This window comes from Arachis stenosperma, chromosome 4 (genome assembly GCF_014773155.1).
Source record: "Arachis stenosperma cultivar V10309 chromosome 4, arast.V10309.gnm1.PFL2, whole genome shotgun sequence".
Classification (NCBI taxonomy): domain Eukaryota; kingdom Viridiplantae; phylum Streptophyta; class Magnoliopsida; order Fabales; family Fabaceae; genus Arachis; species Arachis stenosperma.
The window spans coordinates 118995875-119006232 of record NC_080380.1 but is presented as its reverse complement, the minus strand read 5'-3'; the positions used below and the strand labels follow the sequence as shown (position 1 = coordinate 119006232).

Sequence of the window (10358 nt, the reverse complement as noted above, 5' to 3'; positions counted from 1 at the left end):
CTTAGGTGATGGAGTGTAAAAGTATGTTACCTGCTAAGTTTACTTTTTTTTTTCCTTTATTACATCTCTCTAATGGCCCGAGGCAGAGTGGCAAAAGCGGGTCAAGGCGGGGGATGGGCGATAACAGGACAGCGCGAAGTAGGGGAGTACGTAACGGAGACAGGTTGGGGAAGCAACCAGTGAGCAAGGAGGGGGAGAAGAGAATTGGAGAATTAATTTTTCTGGGTAAGTTAAGATAAAGAACAAGAACAATGGATTAGGGTAAAGAACAAGAACAAACACAGATAATAAATTTCTTTTTTTTGAAATTGAAATTATTTTTAAGGTTAATTAATTTTTCTTTTTTTTATTAAAATAATTTGATGATTTGAATTTTATTTTAGTTGTTATTGAAAAAAGATATTTTTGTGATAGAAATAAAAAGGATTATTTAGTCATTTAACAAAAATAATTTAAAAGATATTTTTTATAACTATTAATGAGCATATTTTTTATATACAGTAACATAATATTTTTTAATAAATAAATAAAAATAAATACTGATGTAGATAAATATAAACTACGTGACACATTTTTATTTGTCCATTTTTTATATCATACCAGTACATATAAATTAGTAATCGTATCAAAACAATCACCTTAAATTAATAAGAATAATTTTGTTTTTTTAATTTATTATACGCATTTTATTTCAATAGAAATTAAATATAATAAAAATTAAAATAATAATATTTTTATTTTTGGAAATAAAATTTACTTGAAAATATAATATTCTCATCTTAAAGTACTATATTTCAAAGAGAAAATATGAGAAACTAATTTTTAGTTCATTAATATTAGAACAGTTAAACGGATCTATTTAGACCTAATTGTATAAATCCTTTTTGGTTATATAGGGTGATTTTTTTGTTTGATTGTTAATGAGCCTCGATTTTTAGATTTAGACTATTTATGGACAATTCAATAGGTTATACAGCTTGATCTTTTTTTAAAAAAAAAATTGGATAAAAACTCTAATTTTAGGCTAAAAAGATTTAAATAAAATAAATTCACTTTTAAACCAAAAAACTTAAACAAATGGAAGGTTTTAGTTGGTGGATAAGTCTTTAAATTGAATAAAAAAATATTATAAAAAAGTAATAGATTCTTTTAAAAATACAAAAAAAAACTGCGTATATAACCTGCATATTTTGTCGAATTTATTATTTTTTTGGCTTGATCAGGTTCAATCAATATGGTTCGAAGTTTTTTATGGATATAAAATTTTTAATCCAAAATTTAAACACATCATATTTTAGAAAAAAAAAATTTGCTAATGTAATATAAAGTAAAACTCCATCTCGACCCCTAACTATTTCGTTAACTCTCATTCTAGTCCTCATCTATTGACAAATGACATTGCGCTCTCTAACGATTAATTCCGTCAAACATTTTATCCCCCTCCGTTAATGTCTCTATCCAGAGCTAATGGATTTTGTCTACGTGTCACATTAGCTGATGACATATCAATGAACTATTCTAAGAGAGAAAACTTCCCCTGTCGTGTCAACAATATACTATAGTAAAATAGAACAATTAAACCCATGAAAATTTTTTTAGAAGATACTTAAATTCCTGACTAATTTAAACATAGACACATAATCCCATAATAAACCATAAAATAGGACAAGTATCCCTAAATTTCAACAAGTTATTGTATTTGCTACACTAACTGCTGCCCTTGGTTGGCAGTAACCTCTGCTCCTTGTTCCTCCTTCTCTTTCTTTTTTTTTTTTTCTGTAATGTCCTGATTTAAATGCAGTAAAAGTTACCTCATCAAGTTCAATCCCTTTCAATCATTTTTTTATTTTCAATACAAATTTTATGTCCCCATCTTTACAATATCCATCTATTAGTGTTGTGAACATGATCTTGTGAACGTGATCTTGCAAAGGCCATTGATAGGCGAATTGTACGTGATCAAATTCGACCTAATGCCTTAATTGATCATTACCTGAAGATTCTTCCAAACCAAATTAATTTTTCATATTTGCATTGTCCATCAATTAAAGTAGTAAAAATAACACCATTTGAGACTAACACTTTCTTGAACATTTCATTAAACAAAATTTTTACATTATAAGAAGAAGAAGAAGAAAGAGGAAGAGAAAAGAAGAAGAAGAAATAAGGAACTAAGACTACTACTAACTAAGGCCAACAACCAGTATAGCAATAAATAGAATGACTTGTTAAAATTTAGGGATATTTGTCCTACTTCATAGTTCATTGTAGATTTATGTATCTATGTTTAAATTAGTTACGAATTTAAGTGTCTCCTAAAATTTTTTCAAGGGTTTAATTGTCCTATTTTACTATAGTATATTGCTAATATGGTAAGGGCATTTTATCATTTGGAATGATTCCTTGATATGTCATCAGCTAATGTGATACATAAACAAAATTTATTAGTTCTAGACAGAAATATTAGCGAAGGGGTAAAATGTATGACAGAGTTAATCGTTAGGGGCCGTAGTGTCATTTTTCAATCGATGAGGGGTGGAATGAGAGTTAACGAAATAATTAGAGGTCGACGTGGGATTTTACTCTTTAATCTATTTTAATAACTCTAGATAGGGATGGCAAAACGGGTCGAACCCATCGGGTCAACCCGCCAAACTCGCTAAAAAAGACGGGTTGGACTAAAATTTGGAACCCGCCAAATTTAAAAAATTCGCACCGCGGAGTGGGGCAGGCCGGCCCTCGCGGGCCAAAGATTTTTTATTTTTTATTAAATAAAAGAGTGATTATTACTATAAAATTAATAAATTATATAATTTTAAACACTTTTTTCATTTATTTTTATTCTTCTTTTAGTTATTAACTTTATTTATTTTATTTTACAATTTTGTATATATGATTAAATTATGTGACTTAATTTTTAAATTAAAAATGGTTCTATTACCAAATATTATTTTAAATCTTTTATTAAAATTAAAAATTAAAAAATAAAGATAATAAAAAAATTTATATTATAATTTAATTTTTTTATTTGTATTTAATTTTTTAATTATTATTTTTTAATAAATTTTATTTTAAAAAAAAGAGTTAACTAATTCACTAACTCACCAATTCGTCTTAAAGTGAAACGGATTAGCATTTTAAATTTACTTTTTAATCAATGTTCTGAAAACCGGTTCGGACCGGCCGGTCGAACCGGTTAAATCGTGAACCACTACAAAAAACGAATCGAACAAATACTAAAACCGCTAATTTCAAAAACCGCAATTGAACCGTTGAACCGGCAGAGAATCGGTCGGTCGAACCGAACCGTGACCCGGTCGGGTTTTTGAATAAGGAACAAAACGCCGTCGTTTCTATATGCTGCACACTAACAGCCCTAGCCAAGTTCCATCGTCCAGACTCCAGCATCGAATCCAGATCCAGAACGGTCTCTACCTCAGTGCCTCTCTCACGCTAAGTTCAGGGCTCCTCTCATCGAGCTCCTGGTCGTCTGTCCAGCCACTGCCTGCTACCGCCATCGTCGGAACTTCGAATAGCCGCCGCATGCTCCCTTACTTCCCCTCCATCTCACCGCAGCCCTCGCAGCCTTCCTTCCCTTCCATCGCGCAGCCACCGTGCGAACGTGGAAGCCTCCATCGCGCAGGTTCCCCACTTCTCCTCCTCCTCCTCATTCAAATACAGGTACACAGCCCCCCACTCCCAAAACACAAACCCTAGGTTACTCCTCCACCGCCGCAAGGGTCTCACTCAACGCCGCCTCCGATGCGCTCAGACACCACCGTGTCTTCGTCCGGTCGTCTGCGGCTCTGCGCTTCTTCCTCATTCAACAATTGGTGCGGCTTCCTCGACCTCACGAAGGCAATGGCTTCATTTTTTAAAAATTTTCGTTCTCTGTTTTTTTTTATCTTTGCTCTGAACATTGGTTCAATGATTTGTTTGAGATTCTGCCTGAACATTGATTTTTTTTAGATTCTATTAGTGCTACTCAGATTGAAATTTGAATCATTGTTAGCTCTGCTCCTGTGATGTATTATTATGTTTTTTGGATTAAATCATTGAATAATTAGTTGATTTAGCTCATTTAATCTTTGTTAGAATTAAGCTGATTTAGTTCACTGCTTAATCTTGTTAACCTTGCATTAGTTCTCAAGTTGCTTGCTGCTTCAATTTAAAGGGATTGTGAATTTTGGTTTAAGCTGTGATTGAAGTTTCCTTCGTTGGGGGTGTTTTTCACTTTCCCAGTGAAGCTTAGCCTTTGATTCTTTGAGCATACACGTTCAATTATTGTTCTCAGCAATACTGATTCTTACATATTTCTTTCTTTGTTGCTGTGTTTTAAATGTTCCTATAAGTGTTGAGTTGTTGCTGTGTTTTAAATGTTCCTTTAATTTTTTATTGTGTTGTTGCTGTGTTGCCTTTCTTTTCTTGAATGTTTGTATTGATTTGCTGTCCGAGGACCTGCACGCCAGACTTGCATTCTGCATTCTTGCAATGAAGCTTTCCATGATAAAACTTTTTTTGCATACAAAATGAATGTGGTTTGATAATTTCTAATTGATATAACTTATTGTGGGATGAGCTAGAGATTATTTTGAAGGTGTTGGGAAGAAAAGGAGGTTAAGCAATTGGAGAGCTAGAGATTACTTTTTTTTTTTGCATACAGTGCTAGCCTTTTTTTTCTATTAATCGTTGTGCTGAACTTATTAAAATTGGTTTGAAAACTCTGTTAATTTATCTTGTTAAAATTATGTTTGAAAATTTTGTTAATCTTAGTTAAATATAGTTGATTTTTGTTAATCTTGATGTACTTATTTATATTTTATTTATTATTTTATTATAAAACGGTTATTTCGGTTGAACCACGGTTGAATCGGTTGAACCAATAAACCAGTGAACCAGTCAATAGAACGGTTCGATGACCGGTTTGGTTTTCAGAACCTTGGGGATAAGAGTGTGGTGTTGTTGAATTTTGTGCCCTCATTGAGAAGTGTGATAGGTTACGCCATTGATGATGTGGGTGACATTTGTCTTGTAGAATTTGAGATAATTCATTTCCTATTTGTATCGGTTTGTATGATGACTCTGATTGTTTTCGTAACATTACCTATCCAACTTGCTCCCGTTTCTCTATTGGCTCTATAAATTCTAACTAGCCCTTCCCCTCAAGACACATTCCATATTTTCATACAAGAACCAATACTATTACTATAGGCACGTAGAAGGGGAAACAAAGGTTAATAAAACAAAAAAAGGAAAGGGATGGATACTGGAACCTATGGATATCCCAAACAAGGAGTGAAAAAGATTGATCCGTCCTATGATGTTCCAGAAGGAGTGGACATTCGGGGAAGATATGATGAGGAGTTTGCAAAAATCCTCACAAAGGATGCTCTGAAGTTTGTTGCTGAGTTGCAACGTGAGTTCAGGAGCCATATAAGGTATGCTCTGGAGTGCAGAAAAGAGGCAAAGAGGAGGTACAATGAAGGGGCTCTGCCGGGGTTCGATCCGGCGACGAGGTACATAAGGGAAGGGGAGTGGGTGTGTGCACCGGTTCCACCGGCTGTGGCTGATAGGAAGGTAGAGATCACAGGACCTGTGGAGAGGAAGATGGTTATCAATGCTCTCAACTCTGGAGCTAAAGTCTTTATGGTTAGTACTAATTACCAACATCTTTATGCGCATTTGCAGTGTTTTACGATGGGGTATCCATTTTACATGGAATAAAATGTGTCGACTCATTCATTATTTACTATTGGATTGGATTTCAGTAGAGTCTATATTCTATTCATTGAAAGATAATGGATAAGTCAACAATATTGTATATCTAAAATGAATGAATTAGTGAAGAAAAATTAAATGATAAAATGAGAGATAAATCAATAATCATCATTGAATTTGTAATTCTTATCATGTAAACTCTATTATCTTAATTTAAAACTGATTAATATTTCACTTTATTATTTTATTAATTCTCTCCCTTTGAGGAGTTTGATCCAAAATCAATATATCAAACATTTATTTAGTACTTCCTTTAAAAAAAAAAAAAAAACACTATACTATACGTAAATTGTATAATCGTCACTCCACGCATGCTCTTACAAAAAAGAATTTTTTTTTTACCAGTACACTTGATTTTTAGATATTTTAGGAGTTATGAAGATGGGCCAGGATAATGATTAAGAGGAGATATTCCTATCTTATAAGAGATGTGAAGTGATAGAAACTAACAACTTTTGTGATTTGTAATTATCAATTAATCATTATTAGTATTTTTAATAGTGTGAAAATTTATATAATAATATAAAATTATTTTTTTTTTTATTAAATAATGATTAAATTTTAATAAATGTGCTCGTCCCTAGACTTTCTCATAAGAGATTGTGTTATGTTGGGGTGATGTTCAAATAACATTTCAGATTTGGAACCAAAACAATGAAAAGTTGCTGTTTGTTAAAATTTCGATTTGTAGGCTGATTTTGAAGATGCACTCTCACCAAGCTGGGAGAATCTTATGAGGGGTCAAGTGAACTTGAAGGATGCAGTGGCTGGGACTATAACCTTCAACGACAAAGCCAGGAACAAGGTTTACAAGCTCAACGATCAGACAGCTAAGCTTTTTGTCAGACCAAGAGGTTGGCACCTACCCGAGGCCCATATTTTCATTGATGGTGAACCAGCAACCGGTTGCCTTGTTGATTTCGGCCTCTACTTCTACCACAATCATGCACCGTTCCGCCAGACTCAGGGTGCAGGCTTTGGCCCTTTCTTCTATCTTCCAAAATGGAGCACTCAAGGTAAAGAACAAAGCTAGCTCTAGCTGAAAGCTAGAGATTTTATGTTTAGGAGTTTATATAGAATACAATCAAACAAGTAATTTGTGATTGACAGGGAAGCTAAGATATGGAATAATGTGTTGAGAGGGCAGAGAAGATGGCAGGCATAGAAAGGGGAAGCATACGGGCCACTGTTCTGATTGAAACACTTCCTGCTGTGTTTCAAATGAACGAAATTCTGTATGAGCTGAGGGACCACTCCGTTGGTCTCAACTGTGGCCGTTGGGATTACATTTTCAGTTATGTCAAGACCTTCCAAGCTCACCCGATCGCTGCTCCCGGACAGGGTTCTTGTTGGCATGACTCAGCACTTCATGAAGAGCTACTCTGACCTTCTCATCCGGACGTGTCATAGGCGTGGCATGCATGCTATGGGAGGCATGGTATGTATATGTGATAATTGGGAGAAATGGTAATGTCACTCTTTTTCTATAATGTCACTCCATACATACTTTTGCATTGTATGTTTGCATGTTGCATGAATTTGTAGAAAAAATGAAGGAATAAAAATAGAAATGACAATATCCATTCTCTGAATTTGGTTCACTACAAGAATAAGTTCTCCAATGTCAAACTTGCATATGGCTTTAACAAACATGTTTTCATTGCTTGGACAGGAAAATAAGATGATGGCATTGAAATCAAAGTATAACATGTTAAGTTCACATGAAATTTTGAAGCTGACCAGAGTTACTACTATGCAGCATTCTTAATTTCTAGTGGTAGTTCTAACTTTTAAGTGAAGGGTATATGGACTATATAATTTAGATGCTAACTGACTAGTATCAAATTGAACATTAAGGATAAAATCACAAGGCTAGATTGAAAATTTAGCTGGAACTGTTTAAACCAAATTGAGGCAAGCCATACATGAAGGTGTTTTTTGTTGAAAATGTTTCTTAAGTTTATTCTTTACCAGGCAGCTCAAATTCCAATTAGAGATGATCCAGCTGCTAATGAGGCAGCACTGGAACTGGTAAGGAAGGACAAACTAAGAGAAGTAAAGGCAGGGCACGACGGAACATGGGCAGCACACCCCGGTCTGATACCAGCCTGCGTGGGGTTTTTAACAACAACATGGGCAATGCTCCTAATCAGATCAAGGACGCGAAGCGCGATGATGCTGCAAGCATAACTGAAGAAGACCTCTTGCAAATACCTAGAGGTGTACGTACAATGGATGGTCTCCGCTTGAATACACGTGTCGGTATTCAGTATGTGGCGGCATGGCTCACTGGATCTGGTTCAGTTCCTCTTTACAACCTCATGGAAGATGCTGCCACTGCTGAGATTAGCAGGGTGCAGAACTGGCAGTGGATCAAGTATGGAGTGGAGTTGGATGGGGACTCGGAGTAAGAGTGAGCAAGGAGCTCTTCAGCCGAGTGGTTGAGGAAGAGATGGCTAGGATTGAAAGTGAGGTGGGAAAAGATAATTCAAGAAGGGAATGTATAAGGAGGCTTGCAAGATCTTCAAAAGGCAGTGCACTGCTCCAACACTGGATGATTTTCTGACCCTGGATGCCTACAATTACATAGTCATACACACCCCAAGGGACCAGCAAAGCTTTGAATTTTGAAATGCTTCATTATGTCTAATAGTTTGCTGTTAGTTTGGATGGTGGTCTTATACTCTTATGTAAGACGTTAATTCAGTCTTTATATTTTTCATTATATTTATGTACACAAGAAACCGGCTCCACCTAGTGGGATAAGGTTTTGTTGTTTTATCATGTACACAAGAAAAGGAGGAGAAGGGAAAGTTGAGGTGTTGCTATTTTAAATAAAGATGGAACATTGCTATCTGCTTGAGCAGAAACTAAGCCCCGTAACCAAGATTAGTTATGAGTCTCACCATATCAGTCTTCTGCAACCTAGTTTTAGAACGATAACTCCAAGATTTTCTTCCTCGTGGATTCAGTAAGGGGATAGGAGCAAGTCATGAGCCAATATAATGGTTAGTTAAAATTTTCATCAATTAGATAGGAGTTGGTTCAAAACTTACACCCAATCAAAAGCCAACCCAAAAATAGAAGCTTCTGGATAAGATTCTACAGCTTCAATAACAGTATGTTCATGCATTTTCTAAATCAATTATTCTTCATATACAAGTTATTTACACATACAAGTCATTTACATTCACGCGACCTGCCAAGTTCTTCTCCTCCTCCTCCTTCTTCTTCTTCTCTTTACACTTCGTCATCTTCTTCTTCTTCTCTTTTTTTTTTCTCTTTTGTTATAGTCATCTTCTTCTTCTTACACCTCTTCCTCCTCCTCCTCCTCCTTTTTTTCATTGGACTTTTTATTCATATTCATTTTTCTCCTTCTCGTCCCATCTTCATCATCATGATCATCATTGTTATAGCAGTCGTCGTCTTATATGTATCGTCGTTATCGTTATTGTTATCGTTATCGTAGAAATTTTGCTATATTAATAACGTTGCCTGATCCAAAATTTTGCCATAAAATTTTCTCAATTTGTGTAGTTACAGCAATTTCAGGGTAAAACTAAGATATTTAGGTGTATTTAAGAATTTTCGATGAATTTGTACTGATAATTCTGCATAATTCGAAACTCTTCTTCTTCTCCTCCTCGTCTTCTAATGCTTCTTTTAAAAAAGAAGAAACACATAATGCTGCAAATTACTTGGAAGAGGATGAATACATTCATTCAAAAGAAAAACAGAAATAAGGAAAAAAGAAGAAAAAAAATACAGCATTAGAGAAAATATTTTTGTGTAGTTGCAGTAAATTTCGCGGTAAAACTAAGATATTTAGGTGTATTGTTTAAAAATTTTCGGTGGATTTGTACTGATAAATTCTGCATAATTCAAAACTCTTCCTCTTTCTCCTCTTCATCTTCTTCTGCTTCTTATTCATCTTTTCCTTCTTATTTTACCTTCTAAAAAATATATAGAGTACTGCAAAATCAATAGAAAGAGGAGGAAAAAAGTGCAGCAACAAAGTGTTACATACCCTGGGGAGAGAGAGAGAGAGAGAGAGAGAGAGAGAAAATACTGAGTCAGTAGCAAAGGCAGCTTAAAAAGGAAAGAAAATAATCCCTTTACCTTATCATTAATCTAGAAGAAGCAATAAAGAAAAGAGAGGAATAATAAGGCAGGAGAAATGTGTAATCATATGAGTTGAATGCTAATTATGATAATTAATTTAGGGAATGCAATAAAAGAAGGAGCTGATTAGGTGAGAGGTAGGAAAAGATTTGGAAAGGTCTAGGCTAGGAGAGAAGAGAACTCTCGAAATTCTTCTATTATCTTTTACTATTCTATTGTATTTCTGTATTTCTATTAAAATAAATACCAGTGTAACAACTGGTATCAGAGCACCGATCTTAGGTGTTCTATGCATGGTTTCCACGCGAGCTGCCATGAAGTCGAGGTTGGAAGTTTTGGAGAAGCAAATGGAGGAGATGAGGGAGGCCAGAATCGTTCATTGGAAACTCAAAACCGATCATTTGAACTCTTATCCACCAACCTACTAAGACAGGTGAGGAAAATGCTTTCACAACAAC

General features: G+C 34.7%; 1 pseudogene; it reads left to right on the top strand.

Annotated features, from left to right (window-relative positions):
- Positions 1-5069: 5069 nt before the first annotated feature.
- Positions 5070-8409, top strand: LOC130975379 (malate synthase, glyoxysomal-like; annotated as a pseudogene).
- Positions 8410-10358: the final 1949 nt, after the last annotated feature.